Below are 27,424 nucleotides of genomic sequence, written 5' to 3' on the forward strand. Positions count from 1 at the left end.
AGCTTTTCTAGCCTCTGATAAAAATGAAAAGAACATGCCCTTGATCATGCACACAGATACGTTGTGCAGTCAGCTGTGTCTCAGTGCTGTGCTGGTGTTTTTCTGCAAAACCTCTAAAATTGAGACTCATCCTGTTGTGTAAACGATATGGGGATCATGCTTTTTTTTTAAGTAAACTCTTTAAAATCACTGATAGAATTCCAATTTTATTTCCTTAATGGTGAATTTCTATAATAGTTGTGTTTTATTATATTTTTCTTCCTCTGCTGTTTTATTTTTGTTGTTGCACTCCTGCATGTTTCTTGCCTTGAATACCAAGAAGAAGAGAGGAATAGACAGACCTGAAATAGAAACTGAGTTGTTTTATTTCAGCTGTGTCTTCCCCCAACTCTTACATTCTGGTTTTGTAGAATGAAGCATTGTTTGGTTGGTTTTTTTTGTTTTTTTTTTTTTTGTGTGTGGTTTTTTTTCATTTTATGCAAATGAAATTATTTTTCCAAGATTTCCTGCGTACACTATGATAACAATGACTTATGCCAGATAAATTAGCTCCTGGCCTGATCTTGGACTAATCATAACCATTCCTTCTAGCCCATGTCACCACTGAGAATATTATTTCTATACAAGATCGCATCTAAGTAACCAAACAAAAAACTTGCAAAGAAATTGCCTTTGACTTATTTCAGTAGTTTTTCTATTGTGTTAGTAATTGTTCATATTATTTTTTCCTTCAAGAAAGGTATTTATAGACAGTTAGGATCTCTAATACGTTGGTCCACGTTTATTACTCTTCTTTTATTCTGTATTTTTTTATGGTTGCATAACATTGCAATCTTGGTTGGAGGGAAAAATCTGTTACTACATCTAAATCATCTTTGCCCATGATTCTAGCTTCCCTTTCAGAACTCTATTAATAATTTTTGTTTCCCATATGCACTTTTTCTTTTCCATATGCACATTTTTGCCTGAAGCAAACTATTCTCAGCATTTATTTTTGGTGTATGTCCAACGTTGCTGTAATCCAGTTACAGTTATTTGTGCTGGTACAATATCAGCTAAATCTATTTGCTCCATTTTGTCATGCCTACTTAATATTTGAAAAAGAAAATTAGTGAGATTTTTCCACAACAGTAATGGGTCAAACACAGTTCACATCCTGTCTTGTACAATATTCAGTTTTGTGCTGTGCACCAGTTACTACCAAGTTAGGGTGACAGTTGGGCATGTGGATTTGAGCCACATGTTAATCCAAGTTCATGCAGAGGTGCGTGCCATCCTCTCTAGTACAGTGGTTCAATTACAGTGGATGAAATTGCATTATCTTTTGAATCCATCTTACCATGCTGTCTGGCAATTAGTTGCACATATGCATCCCATATTCAAGTGTTTCTGTCTCAGGCAGTGACAAACTTTAAAAATCATTTGTGTTGTCAGTAAAATAATTTATTTGTAGGAATTCTTTTCTTCACTAATTTTTGAAGTGTGAAATACCCTTAACCTACCCAACACTTCTAGGCTATGTTCAGTGGTGTCAAATTCCTTTGGAAAAAAAGCCCTTTTTCACATTCTGCTAAGAGGCTATTTCAAATATACTGTTTTAACATGAACGTTGCAGTCTAAGGGATGCCATTATAGTCCTTCATTGTTCTGGCTGGGGTGCATTACGGTTGCTGAAAGTTCATCTACTACTTTAAAATAATAGGGCAAGGGAGGTTTGTGATAGACATTTCAGTGCTCTGGTACTGTTGACTTTACCCAAAATTTTGTGTGTAGGTGGTCTACAGACTATGTTTGGTCATGGAATGTGTAGATTCTTTACACTCACCAATCCTATTGTAGCCATCGCTTGCCCTGATTTTTACGTATATATTATTTTGAGTAGTTTTTTAGAATTTGTTTGGGTTTTTTTCTTATTTGTGCAATTATCCAGATTCCTCCAAATAGCTATGAAATATCTATTAGTGCTTCTTTTTTTTTTCCTTAGATTTTTACTGGTATTTGAGAAATCTGGAATAGCATTGGGATAGTCTGGGGTGAACTAGGTAGCTTGCTATGTGACCAAAAGGCTGATGGTTTTAAGGTGGTGGACACTGACACTGCTCATAGAGGTCTACAATGATGGAAACAAAAACTGAATTTGTATTTATTAGTGTTTTGTTTTCTATATATATGGTATATAAATAAGTATGTTATAGTTTTATAAATATGATTTATAGCTTCATGTAATGTCAATATATATATTTCTTTAATCAAGGTATTCCTGCTGGAAGTGGTGCAGTCATGACTTGAATTACCTTCTGGTAGACAAGCTTTTAGGTGCTCAGGGTTGAATTTCCCTTGAGCACTAGAGGAAAGCAGCTTTCTGGACAGCTCACACACCTTCACTTCTTATGCTTGAGTAAAACTGCAAAAGATGGATTCAGGCTTATGTAACTTTACATTTACTTTACATGTAGCAATGTTTTTCTTGTAGATTCCCTTAGCTCAGGTTTTTAAGTGCTGGCTTCCACATCTATGCTTGCAATTCAGAAGTGCATTAATATTTCTTTTTCAAACATGAAGTGACCTGAATTCTGTGCCAAGCTCTGTGAGTTCTTGCAGTTGGGTTTTTGTTATGTGAGAGTATATGGTGCACGATTTTGGCTGTTCAGTGGAGTTCAGAATAAACCTTGCATTACCACATCAGTTTAGTATAACTGGGACAAGTACCTGGAATGGAAATACAGCTAAAACTGATGTGAGTTTCACATGCAGCAATTTGAACTGCAGTGTTGTCAAAATATTTTCTCCACCATTAAAGCATTGCCATTTTTTTTTCTTTATTCAAGAATTACTGCAAGAGTTTATTGTTATGCATTTTAGCAATGTCTAAGTTTTGAGGAATTTTAGGTTAGCTATGTAGGAGGAATTAAATAACTGAATCAAGGTTTTTTTGCATCAACACATTTGTAAATTCATTTATCTCACTCGAAAGCATATTTGCAGATAGTCATAGTTGTCTTTGAATTCTTTAAAAGTAATTTTTTTTAGACTTTGTAATAGTAAAACTATATTTATTGCTAATTCTTTTTAATTTCTGTCTGTTGAACACCACAGAAATCCTAGCTGAACACCAACAGACCCAAAAGAATTGTTACACATTCCTGTATTTGTTTTTAGTAATCAATTTATTTCCTATGGTTAAATGTACCTGAAATATGCCTAACTTTAAAGAAAATCAAAAAATGTATACACATATATGAGTCCATGATCCAATGAGTGTCTTACAGGCCTAAGGACAGAGGTATCTGAGCTTGAAGAACACCCCTAAAAATCTCGAGGTGCTTGGAATAATCAGACCAGATCTATTCACTTTACACTTCTGTCACTTCTATAAGAAGAAATGAAAGAAAATAATCTCAAAGAAAGAATTCAGGATACTTTAAGGAAAAGAGATGGTATTAGGAAGAAAAACCCAAGAGGGAATTTACAGAAAACTCTGCACAGAAGTTTATTGGCAAGCACCAAAGAATTTTTAAGGGGTGAAAAAGAGAAAATTATAAATCAATCAGAAACTTGAGGTCCTTACACACACACACACACACACACACACACAAAATCACATTAAATTATATATAAAACTTTTATATAAAATATATATATAAAAATATAAAAATATATAAATATAAAAATATATTTTATATATCTTATATTAATATATATATCTTATATATTAATATAGATCTTATATATAAATAAATATATAAGAGTTGTTAATTTGTGGCATAGGTCTTTTTGGCTTTATTTTTAAATTCAGCCTCTTGCTGTCTCCGCTGTGTTTGTGCACATTAGCCTGTGCACATTAGCACATACCGCCTTTCATGCTGTGGTTTAGCATTTAGGGCAGATAACATTCTTCCCGGACTTGTCATTTGCATCTTCTGATGCAATTTTGTTGACAAGGTCTTTTCAGGCAGGCAGGGAAAACAACGCTCCCGCGTCTGTTCGGATCATTGGTAAAGGAGTATCTTTTTCAGTACTTTGTCTAGATGCTATTTCCACAAGAAAGCACTTAGCCTGTAAAGCTTGTACGTATAAATGCGCTTCAGCAGGGTGCCTGTGACTCGTGTCAGGGTCAGCTAGAAAATGACTAAACCTTCCTGAAAATTGCAAGAGTACTTTCTGTTGCTTGTTGGGATTTTTTTTTTCCCCCCTCATCCCTTCCCGTGGTTTGTCATCCAGAAAGGGATGCAGGCGTGCGTCCCAGCCACGCAGAGCATTGATTGCTTCTGCCTGCAGCGGGGATGCTGTCAAGTGGCTGCGCGAGTGGAGTCCGGCTTTGACACGGGGCTGCTGCCCAGCGGCCCCCGCCGTGCCCGGCCGCCGCCATGCCCGCCCGCTAGCCCGGCTGTTCCCTGCTCGGCCAGCCCCGCCGCTAGCCCGGGTGTGCCCTGCCCCGGCGCTAGCCCGGAGCGCCCCCGGGCCGGCCTCGCCCCCGCCGCCGGCGGCGCGTCCATGCCCGGCGGGCCGGGCGAGCCATGCACGGGCAGCTCCCCAGGCAGCACAGCTGCGGCGGCCGGGGCGCCGAGGGCCCGGAGGGCGGCAGGAACGTGCCCCCCGCCGCCAGGGATGGCCGCTGCGCCTGCCGCTGGCACCAGCAGCCGGCCGGGCTCCCGCACGGCCCCCCGGCGCTGCCCTGCTGGGGCAGGGGCCGGCTGGTGCCGCTGTGGGACACAGCGGGGCGGAGGAGCCCCCCCAAATCGCCGGGCAGGCCCCAGGGCAGCCCGGGGCAGTGGTGGTCAGAGTGCGGCTGTGCCCACGGCTGGGCCCCCCCGGTGCAGGTGAGCTGATTCTTCACTCTGCAAGAGTCCTAGAGGATGCTCCAGGGAGAGAAAGTGAGGTTTGGTGGTGTCGACAAGTTTTTGTGATGTGTCCCGATGTGTGTTTAGTGGTTTATTCTGGAAATGTTATATGCGAGGGCAGACTGTGTCGGGGGGTCGTACCTGTGTTTGGGTATTGCTTGTCTGTTGCCTGTGAAGATTGTGGGCTGTTCTTGGAAAGGTTTTCTTGTTAAAATGTTTTGGTTTGAGTCTCCAGGTTCTGCAGACTTCGTATTCCATTGTGGTGTGTAGAACTGATGTGTTTATCTCCCATGTGTAATGGATTTTGTGAGCTTCTGTAAACAGTTTGTTTTCAAATATCACACTGAGTTAAAATAATATTTTAAGAGACAACATGGGGGAGAAGGTTGTTAGATTTACTGATAAAAGAAAGTGTGACCTCTTTCTCCTCTTTGGAACTTCAAATGTAGTTGAAATGTTTAATGAATATGAAATAGCTCTTTAGTTTTCACCAATCTATTGATTTTGATTTAAATGCAGGGCAGTGTATTTTGAAATATAAACCAAGCAGAGTCTATGATGTGTACAATTACCTGTAAGCAACTAGACTGAAACCCAGCACTGTGAAATAGGAATCTCAGTGACACTTATAGGATGGTTATTACTAAAAAGCATTACAATTACCTCTTCTTATTCATGTTTTCATGTCTCACTTAGAAAACTTTCAGCTTATTCAAAAAAGCTTTCTATCATGGCAGCATAGAATGCTTTTGTCAACATTTCGCAGTAGGAAAAGGCAGAAAGTATTGCTGAAATAAGTTTTTGAAATATATCTCTACTCACTGATAAAGTGTACACTAGTGTTTAACTAGCCTCAGCCCACACTGAACATGGGCATCCTCTCTAGAGATTACATCAATTCTTTCATGGAAATGGTTTTAATATATTTTCACTCTATAGAAAAGCAATAAGGCAAAGGATTGTCAGATAGTGTAACTATATTTTATCTCGTCTTAGGGTCTGCAGAAGTGATGTCTGTTGACTGAAAGTGATTGTTGTATAAAAAAAGATTCTTTTTTTCTCCCTCAAATCTAGTATCAAGTGGAAAAACTAAGATTTCTGTTATATTTTTGAGTGACCAAAGTAGTGCATATGACTACAAAATATTTCCAATATTTTCTTTCATATACAGGCGTATACAATTGTTTATGTTGGGATAAAGCCAATGTTAAAATAATATATAAAGCATCTAATTAGACTTTTTTTTCAAATTTGAATTAAAAAAAGTTCTAAATATTTTCTTAGGCTCTTTTTGATTTGGAAAAAGCTTGAAGAAAAAAAATACCTTCAATGAAAGAGCTCCTTGGTTTTCAAAGGTACAGAATTTGTAAAGAGAAAATGTAGAAGCATTATTAAAAACCCAAAAAGACCCTTTTAAAGATGTATTGTAAAGTTTTTTCAGTAGTTTTAATACCTTTATGATCACATCCTCATGTGTTTAGGTAATGTGGAATTATTCAGGTTTATGTAATTCTTATATTTAATACAGAACTTTGTTTTGGAAACTTGCTTTGCTGTATGTCCTGAATGCCAGCTACCTTATTCTATTTATGAAGGTGCCTTTCTTGGGTTGTAACTGTAATGAATTTATCCCTGTGTCTGGGGGTGGACTGATGTACTTGGGCAAATACTTGGTGGTTTCAGTGCCATAGAGTTGAGAGATAGTTTGTTTCAAATAATAATCTCCTTATCCCTGTGCAGAGTAAGCATTGTGTGAGGTATGGGCAGGAAGGGAGGAGGGTGTGTACATTCGTGTGTGTGTACGTGTATTGTTATATGTGCATACACCTAGAAAATCATCAGTGATATTGCGTAGAAACAACATGAGAAAACATTACAGGGCTGCCCTTACTACTTCTCCCTGGTCTGGGGATACAAGTGGAAGTCAGTGATGTTTTTTGAGGGCTATGTTGATGGGGAAATCTTTCTTTCTTGCTAAAATAGAGATGTAGTGGAACAGTTATATTTGCTGGCCTAAAGAAGGAAAGAATAGGAGAATTTATTTTAAATTTCCATCGAATGTGTAAATGTGAGAATAAATAAGACATTGATAGCTTCCAAGGTGGATTGTTTTATTACATAAAGTTCTGATCAGGGTTTTCTTCTGCTTGACTTTTTTTAGGAGAGACTAATTTGTTCAGACATAGGAAAGACATAACACCTTGTGAAACTGCTTCTTGATAGTACTATTGTACCAAACTGAATTCACAGGTCCTTCATTCCTAGAGTGTGTACTTGACAGCTGTTACTAATGTGCACTTTGGCATCCTGTTCCTGACAGAAGTGTTGATTTTCTTGAGAAGTACACGACTCCATTTGCTTTGCCAGTTTCCTCTTCTTTAGTATGCCAGAGCAAAGAGTGTCACTCTGGTATTATTGATATTACAAGTGTCTTAAAAATTCTGCTTTGCTGGCTTGCATGTTTGTGTTTGCTTGTAATGTCATGTTGACTTGTGAGTACAAGAACTCTCTCCATATATCCAAATAGAAATTAACTTGGAATGCAAAAAAAAAAAAGCAAACCACAAACCAAAAAACCCAAAAAAACCCCAAAAACCAAAAATTGCGAATTTTATAAGTGAGTTGAAATCATGTTTTGATGGAAATTTGATTCCAAGACCTAATTTGGCTTTTAACTTCCATTCCTTTTTGACAAACACATTTACAGTTCTGTTTCTTTATTTAAAAGAAAAAGAGATGGGGGGAAAGTGAAAAGAAAAGTTAGTTAATAGGCAAGTTTTAAATGTCCCTGTTGCTAGAAAATATTTTTTGTCTCTGCAGTGCACTGGGCATCTCTGTCACCATTAGTATATGGAATTATCTGATTTCTGTGATTCACTCAGTGATTTTGTACTTCAGGTCGCTGTTATGCTGTGAGATATTGGAGAAAAATTGGAGGGTGGAAGAGGGCCTTGTATAGAGGCAAGGAGGTGACCTGGTGCTCTCTTGGGTCATTCTGCCATGGGATTTGGTTTGTAACATTGGATGGACTTTCCCTGTAGGCACCTCTAGATTGGTGGCATATGCAATGTGGCAACTAATTAGATTAGAAATATATGTTTAGCTGAAGGTGTGCAATGAATACATTCTTTGTGCAGAAGGGACAGAGGGATAGGAGTTCTGTGTTTCCCTGATTGTAGATTGAAGAGGAAATTGCAGAGTTTTTGTTGCTGTTCTTGCTTTAGGAAGCCCAAAGTATGAATTTTAGTTTTGTGTGGTCTGTATGAAGGAGGTCCTCCTCTAAACACTTTCCCAATAAGGGCTTTTGGATTCCATGAGCTCAAGATTATCCTTTTGAGGGGGAAGGAAGGTGTAGAAGTAGATTCCTATCTTTGTCTGTATCCTAGTTCAGAAGACAATATTGGAGTCCACTGAAATTTTGCTGAACATTTGCTATAAAATTTTCAGCCCTTCTATTTTAATATGTTCTCAAAGAAAATAATCTCATAGCAGATAGTATCCTAAATGTGTCATCTGCAAAAGTGCATACATGTGCTTTGTTTTGAAAAGTTACATAAAAGTGTAAATGTTCACCTATTTTTGAATAGTTTACTGTCAATATCAGCTTGGATGACTTTTTTGGTTGGTTGGTGTTTTTTTACAATCAATATGATAAAAGGTTTTCTGTAGTCAGTTTCTTTTAGAAGAAACTATTTCTTCTATTAGAAAGAAGTTCTTTAGAAAGAAATAGTTGTGTTTTTTTGCCTGGTAGAGGCTTGTGAGCTAAACCTAGGCTATAGATGTGGCATGACTTTAAAAGGGCAGTGAGCAGCCAAATTCTGAAGGATCCTCTGAGAAGTCTTTTGTGTTTGAAGGTCTTTGGGGCTAGTGCTGAAATTCCAGTATTTCATTTGAGAACTCTTTGCATGGTGGCATAAAGTGAGAGCTTGCTTCAAGGCATTCTGCCTCAGTACTAATACAGAAGGTCTACTCTAAGAGAGACTGTCTCTTCCAGCTGTATGAAGAAATTATTTATCATGGGTTGTGTTTTTGAAAGCTTAGATCACTCCTTTCAGTTCACAGATTCCCACACGCAAGTGGCCATTCTTCTGGCAAGCTCCTCCTGGCTTTAAAGTTACATCCAGCTATTTCAGTTAGCTAAGGGTGAGCTTTGCACTCTAATCTGGTGTGTTCAAGTGCCAGTAAAATAGCAGTTAGACTGCAAATAAAGAGCACTTTTTTTTCCCTCTTTTTAATCATTAAGGCAATTGAGAGTTAGATGGTATAACTTGAGCTCAAGTTTTGGTAGGAGTAGCAGGGCAATTTTTCTTAAGGAAAAAAGCTCATATTCCATTCTCAGAGTGGGATGCTCTTATCAGTGGTTTTAGGTGACAGCTCTTCATTCAGCATCTTGCCTTGGCTTGATCCTCATGCTGCATTCATAGAAGTGAGGTCATTGAAACATTGTCAGCAGTCTGTGCAGCTGCTATGTAAGAGATGTACAAATGCAGAAATACAAAAGCTGTTATCATATTCTTTTGAAGATGAGTGATATTGTTCTAAGAATTCCTGTATCCAGTCTCTTTCACTGACAGAGGGCTTTGAGAAGTCTGCACCATTCTAGGTGGCATTCAGATCTGATTCTCTCCCAGGACAGTTGCTTTAAATATCTTTGATTTTACATTCATGTTTAACCTATTTCCTCTACCAAAACGAGGAAATCTTTGTTACTACTGAGTTCATAGCAGTTATGTTTGGCATAAAAAGGAGATCAAAGCTTAGCCTGTTGAGGCCAGCAATTTCCTTAGTGATGTAGGGAACAGTCCTGGTCAGAAGTAACATGAAATGAGACATAAGAGCCATCCCAGGGAAGTGGTATTCAAAAGACTCGTAGATTTGTTGGGTACGGACGTGGTCTAGTGGTGGGCTTGGCAGTACTGGGGTAATGGTTAGACTCAGTGGTCTTAGGGGTCTATTCCAACCTCAGTAATTCTGTGATACAGTAATTGTTTGGAAATGAGTTTCCCTAGCTTAATGGTTGTTCATGTGACACCAGTTTGAATGGCATCCAATGAAAAGGCCAGAAACTCCAGAAATGAAATATGCTGTGGCCACAGCAGGACTTTCCCTCTAAACATGAAAGTTCCTTTTTTGGTGGTTTTGTTTTGAGTTTTTAGGTTATTTTGGGTTTGTTTTTTTTTTTTTTTTTTTCCTTTTGTTCTGGTTTTTTTTTTTTTTTTTTTTTTTTTTTGGGGGGAGGGGGTTGGTTGGTTGTTGGTTTTGGGTTTTTTTGGGGATTTTTTTTTTTGAAAGGAAAGAGAAAACACCAGTGTTATTTATGAGGCTTTGTGGTCTTCAGATTCAGTAACTTGGGGGAGTGTCAGTCATCCCAGATTTTCCACCATCTCACAGGAGGTAATTCAGCGATCCCTGCCTTGACTGATAATGTAGTATTGCTTTGCAAAGGCCACTGTGAAGGCAGAGTTCTCAAAGAAAAGTGGATATTCATTCATTTTTTAAATAATATTCTGTATCTTTCTATTAGTGTATCAGGTCTTTATCAGTGTTAATATTTTTGATAGCACATAATATTAAGTGTTAGCAAACAAATTTAAGAAATAGGCATGGTTGCATATATCATGTCCGTATTTGTGTGCGAGGTGTTCCATATATTTTCCTTTAAATATGGAAGTGGATGCACTATGTACAGTACTTACCAATGATAGTAATGATTTATAGTTTAATTACACATTATTTGGCTCCTGCTGATTGTTCAGTCATAAATATATTACTGCCTAATTTGCATTTGTTGCACCATGTTTAGAGTTGCTTATTTAAACTTGTATTTCAGAGTTTCTCCTCCTAGATGCCCCAAAAATCCAAGAACGTTTTCTCCCCTCAACATGTGATTTGGCTGCTGGGATTTTCAGAGGGGGATGAAAGGGGACATAGAAAGGGAATTGTAGGGTTTGGACAGGGTTTGTAGCATAGGCCATTGGTCAGAACTGCACAAGTGTTCCGATAGTTCTCCTGCTATTCAAAATTTTGTCTAATACTTGCCATGTTTATTCATCCATGGATAAACTGAACAGAGAGACATTTCTCTAGAAACTCCAACTGGTAGACCCCAAAGGGATTCAAAACCTTTTATTTTTCCTACACTTGTATATTCTGCCATGCCATGTAATCCATTCCTAGGACTATTTCACTCCTGTAGATCCTTGATACCACATGAACTTAGAACACAGGAAATCTTTAATATTTCCTATAGTACTCTGATGGCACAGGCCACATAAGAGGATTTTAGTCTTCCTGTCTCTTAGACTGGTTCATGAGGTTGCTGGGACTGTTTGGTGGCATGTCAACAGGATTGGTAAACTGGATGGTCTCTGGACTAAAAGGAAAAATCACCCTGAAATCGTTGCCTTGTGGTTTGCATGAAATGATTAGGAATAAGAAAAAGTCTTGATAAGCCCAGTTGGGCTTTGGGTCTAATGTTCCACTACATTTAAATTGGGCATTCCAAGATGCAAACCCTTTACAGCAACTCAGCAAGGTGGCATTGTTCTGATTCAAACAAAAGAAGTGAAGGGTGATGCATGACAATTTATAGCTGGACACTGAGCAATGGCTCAGATTGAGATAGAATTGGTCTCAGCTATTTTGGTGTGACTTGAACACACAACCTGAAAATTGATGTCTCTCTCTACTGTTCTGGGGTACAAAAATATCAGACTTCTCCACCGAAAAAAAAAAAAAGAAAACAACAAAAAACCCAAACAAAACCCCTAAAGAACTAAAGGGAGTTTCTGGTTATAGTAGTGACAAGATTTACAGAGTTTGCCAATTTAGCTCTCTCCCCATGTCTGCATGTGACTTTTGGATGAAGGATTATAAAAATAAAGCCAAGAAAATGTCAAGAAAGGAATATGGACTCAATTACTTTGCCTTTAAGGACCATGTTTGCTTTGAAATAAGCCTTAGATTATTACAAGGGAAAATAACATATACTTATTAATCTTTTTGTATAAGCAATTTTTATAAATTACTATAGTTACTCAGAAGAATTGTCTCAATCATCATCTAATTTCAAAATCTTCCATCGTTCAGAGAGTTAGAAATACAGGGATCAAAAAGGAATTCTTTATGTATTGAAAACAGAAGTCCTGTAATATCTAAACCGAATATCAGAAAAACAAACAAAATAATCCTTTTTGTAAATTCCAGTTCTGGTATAAGCTTTCTTTTAAGTCACAGGAGTCAGCTATGAATACAGTACAAAATCCAATTTAGCAAAATACCAGCTGGTTTTGATTTGGATATTATTGTACTTTAAATACAGATTTTTTGCCTTTCTGATTAAGTATTTGTACAAGTAGAAGCAGGTTACTTCAGCAGCTGAAATTGTTCATATAATTGGTCAAACAGAACATCAGACAAATGATTTTCATTATGAATTTCAAATGAGAGCAGAATGGAATAGTGTCTCAGGATTTCTGTAGCTGCCCTCCCAGAGCAGCTACTCCGCAGCCAGGTATGAAATCAGTTAAACTGAGGCTTTTCACATTCCTTGTTCTCTTTTCAGACTCTTTGTTTACATTTGTTTTGCATTTAAATTTCGATAAACACTTGTCCTATACTGAGCTGCTATTTCTTGCATTCATGATCACGGGAATAGGAATTACTATTTATCTGTGTGCTGCTTTGTCCACATGGTTTTATGTTGTGACCATCACTCACCTGAGAGCTGATCACATTGATTGAAAATGTAAGGTCTCTTTTTACTTTTCTTCATTCTGCAGAGCCTACTTTGGGGAAAAAAAAAATAGGTGTTTGAGAGCCCTATTTCATGGCCCAGTTGATGTCCAGGAGCACAGCTTCTAGTGCCAGCACAAGGCTGAGAGCAGAAGCATGTGACAAGGGTCATGTCCCAGCACAGCTGCCTCTTCCAGAGGTAGTCACACTAATGTGCAATTTGATGCATGCAGTTTAGTTTTGACAACACAGCAGTGTTCAGGGACCTCCCTGTGCTAAGCAATGAAACTTCTATCAAGCTCATTTCTGCCTCTAAGGATTCAGAAATAATAATGTTTCATTTAAGAAATGGAAAGTTGTGGAGATGACTTGTTCCCTCTCCCTTTCTGTTTTCACGTTCTGCTCAGCAGACACATCTGGGTTGTATCAAAATCTGTCTGTCTTGCAGTCATGAGTATAGGAGTCACTTGTCATACTCTGTGAGACTGCAGTTGGACACACAGGATCCAACAGTCAAATGACATTTTGAAAGAAAAAGAACCATAATTTTTTATCTAGATGTTCAGTAAGAAGTTAGTAGAAAAAGCAGAACTCTGGTCTCATCTTCAGTCTGGGGCTGATGCTGCCACATTTGCTGCTGTGTTTTTGAATGGTCTCTATACCACCAGCTCAGTCAAAAATTTAGAGGCAGGTGCTGCATAGGACAGGCTTAAGGATCACACCCACATGCCTGAGAGCATTGTCCAAATGCTCCTTGAACTCTGTCAGGCTGGTGCTATGACCTCTTCCCTGGGGAGCCTGTTGCAGTGCTCAAGCACCCTCTGGGTGCTGAACCTTTTCCTAATCTCTGACCAAACCTCCCATGGCACAGCTTCATACGGTTCCCTTGGCTCCTGTCACCAGAGAGAAGAGATCAGTGTGTGCCCCTCCTCTTCCCCTCACAAGGATGCTGTAGACTACAGTGAGTCTCCACTCAGACTTCTCTGCTCCAGGCTGAACAGACCAAGTGACCTCAGCTGCTCCTCCTGCAGCTTCCCCTCAACACACTTGACCATCCTCGTGGGCCTCCTTTGGACACTCTCTGAGAGCTTCTTTGGATGCAGCCCAGGGTACAACTGTCTTTCTCGCCTGCAAATGCGAATTGCTGGTCACATTTAACCTTTCATCCCCAGTTCCCCCAAGTCTTTGTCTGCTGCTTTTAATACATTTCATCCCCTGGACTGTATTGATGTCATTGGTTGCCCTGACCTAGGTATGGGACCTCAAAACTTGGCCTTGTTGAATCTCATGAGGTTCCTATGGTCCCATCGGGCATTTCAGAAAAACCTGGCCAATAGAATTTAAAACAACTTTGGAAAAAAAATATGGGTTACTATAATAATTATTTTAATTGTTAATAATTATTATTTTAATGTTTAATGATATTACAGAAGTGAAACTATAGAAATATTAAGTGGAGCAATACCAGTTTGTTGTGGGTTGATTTGACTGCACCATAGTTTTTCTGTAATGTACCACATGTAGATCTACTACACGTATGAAGCAGAGTCAAGATACACTGCAGTTGCCTCTGGGGCAGTTACTAGCTTCCTCAGCCTCTTCAAGTATAAAAGTAGAAGCAATCTGATCACTTCTGCAGGTATAAATCTGCAAAAAATATTGTCTTCCTTTTTTTCTTTCAGTTGTCATGGCAGCATTCTCAGTGGATCTTCTCTTTTAGCTGGGATGCATTTAAGTCTATGTAGTCAGCACAAAACTGGAATTCACACATTACTTTTTAAATAATTTGTGCTGGAAATTGAGGTTATCACTCCTAGTTATTTTGGTTTGAAGCACTGGTTGCTGTCTATCAGCTAAGCTAATTTGTGTACCAAGAAATGTCATGTTCATCATATGGAGAATACAGAAAGAAATGAATCAGCTCTTAGTAGTAGTTGAAAATGCAGAATTGCAGAAATATTTTGCTGAATGGACAAAACCTAAAAAGCTCCTCAGATTCATAATTCTTTGGTCCTTGTATCCTCTGATGGTAGCCCTTGTAATATCTAACCAAAAGGTCTCCTTTTGCTCATTTTATATAATGCCCTTTCAAAATGCATGTTGGTATTGCATTTAGTATCTGAAATTTAGTATATGTTTTCCTTCTCACCTTTGCTCTTTCTGTCTTCTTTTTGAAGAATCCCATTACTTCTACATTTCTTTTTTCATAACTCATCTGTATTTTCACATTCTTGAATGGTTGCCAAAGCAGTAGTGGAATTACTGGGTTTACTTGTATGCTCTTTGTCTGATTTCCAGATGGAAGTCTTTTTTCTTGTGGTTCACTTGCCAGGATTTGTCCTCAGGTGATAATAACTTTAATGTACTTTCTGCCAGTTTCTATTTCATCATGTTACCTCTTGCACTTGAGGGTTCAGCAAATCTGACAAACCAGCAAAATGCAAAAGGTAACAGAATTGCCACAGCAAAAACATTTCCTAGCGTGGGGATGGAGGGGTAAAGGAGCTTGGTTTGGGTGTTATTAATAATAAAAGCAATAATAAAACTACAGAGATGCAGGAAATTCTTTTTGCACACTGAAGTATTAGTTTGTGTTCAGCAGCCAACCAGGGGCAGGAGAGGTGATGAAAGCAAAATTGATCCTGTTTGTTTTCTCCAGATGTCATTACTGCCTGATGCCTTGACATTTCTTTAAGTGCCTCAGAAGGAACAGCTATGTGATTCTTCTGTTTTCTGATAGATTTGTGAGTCAGGTCAAGGTTCATTTCATTTCACACTGGGAAGGCTGAGGTAGGAAAGTTAACAAATGTTTTTGGGGATTGTACATAGAACAGAGGAAAAGCTTAATTTTCAACCCCTTTGTCATAGCTTAGTCCTAAGGCAACAGCTAGACTGAACCTACCTGCACAATGTGTTGAACAGCTCTAAGTTTTAACCCATCTGTGTGGAAGGGTATCTGAAATCTGCTCTTGTTGGACCTTTAAGGGTCCTTGCTGGTTGTGGCCACCCCTGAGGGGCAGCATCAAGCTCAGTGACCTTTGTGGGGCCTCTCAGTGACTTCCTGGGTCCATGAGTATGTTGCTAAGATTTCCATCCCTTTGAGGTTAGCGGTTCTTCATGTTACTGTAGAAAGATGCAGTGGGTTCTTTCTTGAAGTGGGGCAGTTTGCATCAGCCTGCTCTGTGTGTGAGAATTTTCAGCTAAAGGCAGGGCTGTGCTCTTGGAGTGAGGCACATACTGACTTGGAGATACAAAGTAATTACTTAACCAGCCCTACTTCAAGCTTTTCCATCAATCGATTATGTTCCTTTCAGCAGTTTGAGCTGACCTTATTGCTGGTCAGCTCCTGTTGTACAGGGCTGGTCAACACAGTTTAAGCAGTTTTTGTACTACTGAATTGGTAAACTTGGAGTGAGAGGAGAAAATACTGAAAATATAAGAGCAAAGCAATGGCAGAAAAAGTCACTAAGTGTAGCTGGAACTTCCTTAACAGATATTTTTCTTCAAATGCAGAAGCTCATTAAGAAGCCACTGAAGTGGACCAGAGTTCAGCAGAGTGCTTAACACTGTTCCCATGGAACTGATATAGTCTGTGTTGGTGGGACTTGGTATTTCTGGTGATACTTTGAGTGCTGAAGTTAACCCAAAACTTAGGTACCCTTCTCAACTGCAAAGTAGCAGTCTAACCTGCAATTGTTCCTTTTAAAAAATTCATGCTGTTGTTTTTTCCATTTCTATATAAAACTTAAGAAAAAGAATTCTTTTAAAATCCACCTGATATGTAAATTGACAGGATTAAAAAAAAATTTCAAAATTGAACACATCAAACACACAGACAATTCTGCTTCATCATTTGTTTGTAATTTTAAATTTTTCTTGAAATTTCAGTGGGGTTTCAACAAGAATGGCAGTCTAGGAGGGAAGAAAATAACATTTTTTTGTAAAGATCTTGCACTCAGATTCAATCCCACAAAAAAGTTTTAAAGGCACCAAAGAAAAAATTTAATTGCTGCAATGAATGGTCTTTGACTATTGAAGCACTAGTGGGAGAAATTAGTGAAGCAGAGCATCAGTTGATCTGAAAGTAATATAAAGCAGTAATACTGCCTCTGATTATTAGATGCAAAAGTTCAGACATTGTGATGGAGGAGTTTTGGGCTGGAACTCAGCAATCACTACTCTATCCTTACTTCTCTTGAAAATTCAATAAGAATAACTAGCAAAGCCCTCCAGTCTTAAACAGCCCACATAGTTCTAAAACCATAAATAAATAAACCTATATGAAAAATTGAATGGCTATATTGTTCTTACTCTTCTAATGCAAAGTATTTCCCTTGTAAACCTCTCAGTTATCTCTGTCATTTGTTCTTAATGTGCTAGAGGTTTGTAAACAACCGATTGGCAAAACTCCAGTGAGGCTTTATAGAAGCTGTTATCTAAGATTTATTTTAAAAATTAAATATTTTAATGTTTGTATGGAGGCAGTAATCCACTTGGAACAGTTTAAAAAGGTGAGGAAGAGTTAAACAATTTCTAAAATTCTCTGGAGGAGACATTGTGGCCTATTCCCAGCTGATCTGTTATATTAACTTATAAAAGTAATTTTACTGGTTAAATTATTTACCATTCACTTGATTGATAGCAGTACTTGTTTTCATAGAAATAAATACTTGTTATAAATGGCATTACACATACAAGGCATAAACTGACAGGGAATGTTTTTTTTCCTGTACAATATAAGTAAAATCTTAGGTAGTTGTGTCTTTGTGTATAAACTGTATGAGCTTTTATGGGATGTAGTTGCATCAGCTTTTGTCATACTTTGATCTTTATTCAGTATGAGTTCCTTATTAAAGTTTTGTCATCACTGTCTTGACCTGAGGTATTACATTTCTGTAGTGGTTTTCCAGAGATAGTGGAAAAGCTTGAGGTATTCCATAAGATAATTTTTAAAAATATGATGGAAAGTCTTCTGAAAGGTGCTTTCATGGGAGGGACTGGTAGATCAAGTTTTGGTTTCCCCAGCTGGCATCCGCACAAAGCCACACTCTCACTCTCCCTGCAGCAGGGAGAAAGTTGGAAAAGCAGGAGAGAGAAAGTGCATGCACTGAAATAAAATTAGAGAAATCTCAGCAGTTTCTGTCACAGAACAGCCCCTTGAGGGAGCAGCTGCTCAGCATGGGGGTATGCATTGGCTGTGGTCACTTTCTGGGTTTGCCTTCTTTGCCACGCAGTACCATTAGTGCCCTGATCCAGTTGTTTCCTCATTCTCTTTTCCTTGGTGTTTTCTCTCCTATATTAAAGATGTTTTCACAGAGCCTTGGCTGAAGGACTCAGCTGTGTCTGTCATGGTCCATTTGGATCGCTTGTATTTACAGAGGAAGGTACTCTGTAAATTAAACTTTATTTTATGAGTTCACTAGGTAATGCAACAAACAAACTTGTTATAACCATTTTGACAATACACAGTACTTCTCATGTCCTAGAAGATAATGGGTTAAACATTAGCTCTTCAGATGGATGAAGACTTGGTGAGTTATTTATGCTCTCAAGTCTTCCACTTTTCTGCGAAGCAAATGATACTGATCATGTGGATCTAGGGACAGCTCATAGAACCTTTCATTGTCTAAAGGGGCTACAAGAGGCCTGGAGAGAGACATTTTACAGTGATGTGTTGTGACAGGACAAGGGGGATTTAGTTTAAACTGAAAAGGAAGCAGGTTTGAAGTAGATATGAGGAAGAAATCCTTCACTATGAGGGTGGCAAGGCACTGGCACAGGTTGCCCAGAGAAGCTGTGGATGCCCCGTCCCTGGCAGTGTTCGAGGCCAGGCTGGATGGGGCTCTGAGCAACCTGGTCCAGTGGAAGGTGTCCCTGCCCTTGGCCAGGGGGTTGGAACTGGATGATCCTTAAGGTTCCTTCCAACCTAAAGCATTCTATAAATTGATTCTGTAAGGTGATGCAAACAACTGTACTGGGTGAAACAACAAGCCTGTTCAAGCCCTTATACCAAATAATGTACAGAATGTTGTGGAAGGAGTTTGAAGGGAAAGGAAAAGTTACCTGATCCTAGGTATATACAATTTGCATATTTTATAATTGCTGCTAAATGAACATGGTTGTTTTGTCACATAGGATATTTTTTGAAATGTGCTTTACAGGGATATTGTATTTTAGTTAATAGTGAAGTATTTTTATAACATTTAGATTAGTGTAGAATTTTCTCATTAAACAGTGTAATTTTAAGTGAAGAAGTAGAGGGGAGAAGCAGCACTCTGTCTTCCTTTCCTCACCTCCACTCTATAAAGCTACATGGGTTTTGTTGCAAAGTCTTCTTTGAGTATTGTCAGAAATTAATTTTCTTCAGAAAAAGGTACACTTTTTACATTAGACTGTGTATCGTTTCTTTGGAAAATTTTATATCAATTTTTAAAAACTATCTCATCAAAAATGTATTTATGCTGCATTGTGAAAGATTTTTGAAATACTTTGTTCTAAACTAGGCAAACCTGTAGGGTTTTTTAATGCTGCTTTTTTCTTTTAAGAATCAGTATTATTTTCTAAACTTTGCTTGGTTTGTCAAGTATTTTGGCCCTTTTGGCATTATTTTTCAATTTGACTGTGAATATTTGGAGCCCCAAAATGACAAAGGAGACAAACCAAAAAAGTTTAATATGCAGTAAATTATGTAGTGTTTAAGGCCGCTTGTTTCCTTGTCGCTTGTACTAGGAGTTTTCAGTGTCTGTCTTCTCACCTCTCTTGCTTCTCAACAAATAATTATAGGCTGCTTGTTTTTGGATGCCCAGTTTTATTAGAAGATAAGGAACTGGAGAATATAAAAGTTATTTCCATAGCAGTTCTGACATTGAGATTTGCTTTAGAGCCCTTTTGGCAAAAGATGACATCTTGTTCCAGAAAATACCTGATAATGTGAGTCTTTGTGTGACTTTTCTGAGCAGGCAGCCTACAAATGTGCTATACTGCCCTCCTTAAAAGAAAATTGTAACTGAAAGCTCGACTCTATTGAAATCTTCAAGAGTTGTGTGCTCTGAATTTTACCAATGGGTAAAACAGTCATGTCTTGCTTCTGAAGGGTCACAGAATATCCTGGGTTGGAAGGCACCCACAAGCATCATAGAGTCCCACTCTTGGCCTTGCACACAACTGTCCCCAGGAGTCACACCGTGTGCCTGAGATCATTGTCCAAACACTCCGTGAGCTCTCTCAGACTTGGTGTAGTGACCACTTCCCTGGGGAGCCTGTTCACTGCCCAGCTGCCCTCTGGGTGAAGGTTTTCCTTATCTGTGATCTAAAGCTCCAGTGACACAACTTCAGGCCATTCCCTTGGGTCCTGTCACTACTCCTTTCTATTTCTACAGTACCACCCATAAGGGGCAGGGAATATCAACCTCAACAGGTAAAGAGAGCTCTCAGCTGTACTTTGGAAATGAGGACTGGAATTGCAACTTTTTGGAGAGATAAGAAATCATCCATCAGCTGTCCTGCGGTTATTTGAGTAGTTTTCTAAGATTTAGTCAAATTTAACAAATTGTTATAGGTTGGCTCTTACAGTTTGTCACCAAAAGTCCTTGCAAAACTTGTTCTCACACCACTTCTGTACTCACTTCCTTTCAAAATTTTCTTCTTTTCATGAAAATATTTTGGCTGTGGCATTAAGGGGGTCTGTTATTTATTCCAATGCTTGCTGCGTTGGAATCTCAGTACAGAGAGGTCTCCTGAGTTCCACTGAGGTAAACCAGGTGTGAACAGTTTAGTCCGAAGTAACACAAAGGGAACACTTTGATTTTCACACATATATTTTCACACATATATTTTCACTTCTGAATGGTGGCACAGAAACTAGTTGGCAGTTGTGCTATCGTGCCACAGCTGTCTCAGCTCCAATCTTGTCCTCCTATTCTTCCAGTGAGGCTTTTTGATTAACTTTTTATTCTTAGGATAGCAATTTGTACCAAGGATCTAATTAGAACTTTATGTAACACAGGCAAAGCCCTCCTTTTGCAAGTCTGTCTCACCTCAGTCCTGCTAATCTTGCAGCTTTCAGTATGGAGCATTCTGAAATATCTGATATTTCAAGCTATCTCCTCTGGTTGAAAACAATTTCAGCTATTGAGAGTCGGGAACAGGGTTCATTTGATTCTCTTGTCCCGGTAAGGAAAACTGTAACATATCTCTAAAATAAGGCATGTTTTTAAATGTCAGTTCTGAGGGTTAGGCTTCTTTTTGGGGGGAAATGAATGAAACTGAACTCTGATGAACTGAATGAACTCAGACCTATGACCATAGCTCTTCTGTGTTTCTTTTGGATGTAAAGATAAGTAATAAAGAACTGTCTTTTACAAAAGCTGGTGATTTTTCTGGGAGAGAATGCATAGTTCTATATACCAGGAATTAAAATATATTGCCAGTATTTCTATTTTATCATTACTTTAATGATCAAGGAAAAAACTATATAACATATAATTTTTACTTCCTGAAAAAACATGTAATTGAGATATGGCTTTAAAATGATAATAAATATAAGTTGAACATATGGGTATTACTGCTTATCACCAGACAGCACACAGTAATGTTGTATATTGTGTATAAAATAAGTAAGTGATTTCTTCTATGTTTACATCAATGTGTGTTGCTACTTCTCATTCCAAGTATTTTGAAGAAGCTATTTATTTCTATTCATGTTATGTGCACAGGAAATATTTTAATAGCAGATGGCTTTTGGTGACCAAGTTAGGTAAGCCAGGTAGAATGTTCTGGACAGGAAAGAAGATGGAGTATCTTTCTTCTATGTATCTTCATCTCATGTGAAGTATAAATTTAATAGGGTATTTGAAAATTAAAACATGCTAATATTTTGCAGAATAGACACACATCTGAGCTGTTAAGTACGTGATCAACAACCTGAAGAATTACTCAGTTCTAGCTGTGTCAGATCAGTATTGAGCTAATAAGTGAGCAAAAGGGTCTTCAGTAACAGATGGGCTGACAGCAAAAAAAATGCTTGAACCCCTGTTTGTATAAGGGTAGAGCACTTATACTTGAAGAAGACATTTCAAAATGTGTCACAAAGCATATAGCGTGTTAAGGATGGGCTGACTTTAACTTTGGAGTCTCTTGCTTTCTCCTTGTTACGGCTGCCCTAAAAAACCTTGTGCCTCCCACAGATTCTGTGTTCTTCTTGCTGTAATATTTTCTATGTCATTTTTCTCCCATTCCTCTGAAGCACACGATGTTCCCATTTCTTGTCCTCCCAGCCAAACATTTATTTAGTATCAGGGTCAGGTCTGCAGTGGGGTTTTTATATGTTAGTGCTCAGAATTGGTGCACTTGCCTGTGAAGTTGCTTAGTTTTCGGAAAGGACCATCACATTAGGTGTTAGTTTTTCCCAGAGATCCCATGGCGAAAGTCAGGATTTACAACAGGCTGAGAATGGTAAACGTGATATTTTTGGCAGGCATCATAATTTGCTGGAGGAGGGGGATGTGTTTCATTTGGAGGGTGGGATTGGTGCCTAAAAGGTAGGGTAGGAGGAGACTGGATCTGTCCAAATGGTTCGGGGGGAAGGCTGCCTCATGTCTGAATGCCAGTTTCTTGGGATAGATGTTGAATTATTTTCAAGGTTGAAATGCTATTGTACAGGCACAAGAGAAATCTGAGTTCCTGAAGCTGAATATTTTTAGGACTGTGCTCTTTGATTCCTGTGTTCTACCTCTCTCCTGCCTTAAGCAGACAGCTCTGTTTGTGTTACTAAATGCTATGCTTAGTCCTTTTCCAGGTGTTCTCTCCTAGTGCCTGATGTATAGCGCATAACTTTCGGTTTCCTTTGCCAGGAAATGTTTTCTTTATCCCTTCTGACAGTAACCAAAGCTTATTTCTGAAAGCACCCTCCTGGAGTGTTTCCATTTAAAAAAGAGAACCAAACCACCATCATATGAGAGACAGATATCCAGGAGATGTTTCTTACTGTTACTGTTTTTGCTGTTATTACTAGAGGAAGAGGCTGCCTTGATGCTCTGAACCGTTTAACGTTACAGTGTTTTGGGGGGTGCTCTTCAGTGCATGAAGGGTGGTTGTGACATTTGAAGTTCCCTTAATTGGTTTGCAAACCTGTCTTCTCAGTCTTGGTTTAGGTCAGTTCTGACAGTTTTTAGGTTTTGTGTCTTTGACTGTTACGTGTATTGTTTGATACAGTGAAAGATGAATGTTGTCTTTGTGTACAAGGGAAGTCATTCCATTTTGTGGGATAAGTGGCTTTTAATATATATATTCATGCAGTAAATTCAGAGAATGCAGAACTTTCCTGGTCCTTTTCAGGTCACTACTAATAATGTATACAATGAGCAGCATCCTAAATGTTTGTATTTTACAAAGCAGAAAATATGTCTTGAAATCAGTGACTAAAAGATATCCTATAACCCAGAAATGATCATGTTTCAAAGTGCTGCCCTGTATTACTGTTTGTGCCTGCGTTATGAGAAAAAGGGCCATGTTACTTGCTGCTAGAGAAGTCACTGCTCCCACCTATTTTAATTTAGTTTAAGACTATTTTTTTGCTCAGTGTTTCTACATCCAATTCTAGCCAAAACAACACTGTTAAGAAATGACAGAATGCTAAAGTGTAAAAATGGGGAAAGACCTCATGGGTCGCATCGCCCATCTGTCAGAATGTGAGTACTGCCTACAGCAGTCACTTCAGTGCTAACCTCTGTTTGTACAAAGGAGTTTTAGGCAGCAAAGCTTCAACCTTCCCACTAGGGAGACTATACTATACTATGGCTGAATTTGCCACATAGTTGTAGCTGTGGATAAAATCTACTGGCTGCCCTTGGCATGAAACTGAAAATATCCCACCGTAAAAATTGCAAAATATTGATTGAAAAACAGGCAAGTATAATTTTCCTGCTATGAAGTGCTATTGATTAATATCATCAAAGAATTATTTAAATATGTTTTTATACATTTCTTCCCTTTGGTTTTAGTCAATTTTGTGAAGTTTATTTTTTAGTCTTATTTGCACCCATAATAGGACCATAATAGGTCCTATCCACCTATTTGCACCCACAATCTATTTTCTCAAGTTCACAAGGATGCTTTTCCCTTTATCATTTCTCAAGGAGAATCGCCTTCTTTTTTTCCAGGCCTATAATTTTAAGTGAGGTGTATTTTTAAGGTTCTGTGCAACTTCTTTGAAAGAATGTTGGTTGTGCTGTACTCTCCAGTCATTTCCATTGTGATTCAGAGTTATAATGGCCCTTGGCATTTTGTTTACTTAAGCAATGACCTATCATAGAGCTCCTTTTGGGGCACTGTTACTTCTCCTCAAGTTCAGTCTCTTTACATTGTTTCCTTAGTCTCCAAACCTATGGTGCCATGTTGCGTTGATTTTCTGATTGGAAATTTTTTGCTTAATGCTATTTCTTAGAATTGAGAGATCAACAGCAATGCATTTTAATAGATTATGTGAGGAGAAGTAGGTGTAGCTTTCTTTCTCCGTGGAAAATTTCTCTTTATAGAGGATCCATAAGATGATAAATATATATGTTTAATCAGTTGCTAATTAATGTGTTTCTATTTTTACATGACAGCTTTCTTTGTGGCCACAGTACTGCTTCTACTTTCTCTTTGTTCAGAGATCTTGTTGTGGCTTTGCAGTACTTGGAAGGGTCTAAGTGAAAGATGGGGACAGACTTCTTAACAGGACCTGCTGTGACAGGATAAGGGCTAATGGGGTGTTAAGTTGAAAGATGATAGTTTTAGATTAGATATAAGGAAGAGGTGATGGTGGTAAAATACCAGCACAGCTGCTCAGAGTTGGTGAATGCCCTATCCTGAAAATATTCAAGGTCAGGTTGGATGGAGCTCTGAATAACATGATCTAGTTGAAGATGACCCTGTTTATCACTCGGGCCTTGGAGTGGATGAGCTTCAAAGGTCTGTTCCAATTCAAACCATTCCACGATTTGAAGATTTGGTGTTTCTCCTGCTTGGCTACATTCATCTTATACAAAGGCAGTTTTCTTAGCTTGGGCCTGTTGTCATACAGAGCCACAAGTCAGGTGCTCCCTTCAGAGCCCAGCTGGAGTGAGTTCATGTCTGCACAGGACACATTGTGTACTCAACATTTTATTTCATAACTAAAGTCTGCTCTTTTCCTTCTTCTGCTGGTCCAGTCTCACCTCCAATAAGTGATTTGTAGGTTTTTCAGAAAATAAAGTGACTAAATAAAAGATGCTGAACAAGTATCTGTTCTACTGTGAAATTTCAGAATAATTGTGTTTTGAAGGCAAAGCAGATTTGGTTTAGGGAATTTAATTTTCTTGCCAGTTTACATAAACATTTAATTATTGCATTGGATATTGAGAAACAAAGATGACAAACTCATACTAAGGGAAAACACTTAATCTTGAGATTCATCTTCACTGCAGACACCTCCCCTCCTCTAGCCATCACTTCAGGTCCCACTCAGTGCCTCTGGGGAATGAGGGATTTGGGGTCCCTCACACATGGAGCTGGAGCTGGGGTCAGGACATGCTTGTTTCTCTTTGCTGCTCCTTTTCTCCCCACCCTTTTCTTCCTTATTACTGGTTTCTCCTGCCCCAGTGGTGGGTCTGGTGTGACACTGGCTGGGGCCACCTGTGCACAGCATAGGGCAGCCCTGGCTTCTCCTCACAGGAGCTTCCCTTGCAGTCCACAGCTCCCTTGCTGTTTCCATCCAGTAGGGAGCAGAAGGCAAGCAGGAGAGACACAAAATTCACTAGGATGCTTCACTAGGATGTACTCCTTAAACTAGATGCTTGGATGTAGCAGAGTGAGGAATAACAAGGTGTGAAGTCTAGAAATTGGACTGATTTCTCTTCTCTGTACAAAATTTTTAAACTATGAGAGAAATTGGTCCTAAAAATAAAAAGAAAATGTCATTTGCATATTTCCACTGTCTGCCCTTCATCCAGATTGCATCATTCAAAAGGGAGCATCCTCTTCAATCAGTAACAACCTGATGTCATTACAAAGTTTCACAAGGAGGGCCCTGGCTAAGACTGGCAGCTGGTGTTGTTCCTGCTGGGTGCTACAACCTGTAAAATTATGGAAAATCTGGCAGTTCTGGCATGTGCTGTCCTGCAAGCCACCCACAGAGCACTCAGGTTCTCAGGCAGAAGGACATCAGCAAGAAAACCGAGATTTAAAAATGGTTGGCAAGCCCTGTAGTAAAGGGCCAAATAGTTGTAATTTATGTAGTGGAGCATCTCCACTGAGAAATGCATTTTATGCCACATGAAGCTAAACCGTGTAAAAGAGCTGATTGCCCCTGAGTCCTGGATAGCTGCACTTCCACATGGATGTTTGTCTTTTAAACTGAGGTACTGTGAGTGCAGTGGTCCTGCAGTGATTTAGGGTTTGAAACAAGCTGTCGGGCAAGCTATATATATTTGATATATTTGGAATTATTTCGTTAATTTTATTCATCACTTAGAGATTCTGGGACATAAAGGGGCACTCTGGGACATCAATTAAAACTTTTCCAGAGGACATTATAGAAGTTTAGTTTCACTGACATAAAAATCAAAACATTCTTTGTTCCAGCACAGACCAAACTTGAATTTGCAGTTTATTGCAGATATTCAAAATCAAGATTGTTTCTTTAAGTTCTTCCTGTTTACTTAAAAGTATATACATTAAGTGAAAGCCTTTGGCAAAATAGCTTTGCCTCTGTACATACTTAGCCAGAATCTGTGAGTTAATTTGATGCATTATATGGACCACAGTAAATCCCAACCCTCCTCATGGCCACTTCAGTGCCAAAACTAGATTTTTCTTGATTTTGGTATTTGTGCTATTAGGACCTTTCCCAAACTCTAAAACTTTTCTATTTCCTATTCTTTTGTCTCTGTGGACAGTTTTAACTCTGACACCAGTAAGCCTTGATGACTTCTGCCCTTGATAAACAGAGATGAGCACTCTTTGGCACTGATTCTTTTCTTGATGGGCTCCTGTTTACAGTGCTGAATGTAACAGATTAACCTGAAAGCAGGTGTTTCACTCTTTAAGATTCATGTTCTGATAACCTCTTTAAGAGTTACTGAATTTGGTTAAAGTAATTCCCCTGTTTCACATTTAGTTTTGTATTCTCTTTTTTTTTTTTTGTTCTCTTCATCTGCATTATAATTTTTAGTCCATTTGTTTCTTTGTTTTTGAGGAGGGTTTTTATAACTCCATGCAGAAATGTTACACTCAAATTTCAAGTATTTCATGATATAAAAAGGTAACAGAATAAGACAGTGGATAACTTCTTTGTAAGCTTAGTGTACCATGATGTTAAAAATAAAAAGCCATATGGTGAGTAAGGCAGCCTTGACTTTTGAAAGAAAGGAGGAAAAACCAAATATGAAAAGATACCGTAATTAGGTTGGAAGTGCAGTCCAGATCCAGCCCCTCCATTGTTTGTATTGGGATCACACATGTGTTTGTTTTTCCTCTGGCCCTGCTCAGCCTTTGGAGAAAGTTTTGCAGTGTTTGTAGATGCAGCACTCAGGGACGTGGTTTAGTAGTGGGCTTGGCAGTGCTGGGTTAGCATTTGGACTCTATGACCTTAGAACTCTTCCAACATAAATGATTCTAGGATTCCATGAAAGAAATAGCTGCAATTTTATTTTGATTTTATTTTTCTCCCTCTGGAAAGAGTTCTAGGTTTGTGCACACTGAGGCTGAAAACAAAAAAAAAAAATAAAGCACACAGCTAGGTCAAATAGGATGCCTAAAATCTAGATGCATGCTTTTCTTCTGGTCTCTTTTGAGTCTGTGTGCATTCATGTGTATTAGCACAGAATCAC

The 27,424-nt window shown here is 38.6% G+C and overlaps 1 protein-coding gene across 5 annotated transcripts in view; it reads left to right on the forward strand.

The window, feature by feature from the left end:
* LOC131571971 (disks large homolog 2) overlaps positions 1 to 27,424 on the forward strand; it is a 620,230-nt gene that overhangs the window by 195,083 nt on the left and 397,723 nt on the right. The window lies entirely within an intron of this gene.

This window comes from Ammospiza caudacuta, chromosome 2 (genome assembly GCF_027887145.1).
Source record: "Ammospiza caudacuta isolate bAmmCau1 chromosome 2, bAmmCau1.pri, whole genome shotgun sequence".
NCBI lineage: Eukaryota > Metazoa > Chordata > Aves > Passeriformes > Passerellidae > Ammospiza > Ammospiza caudacuta.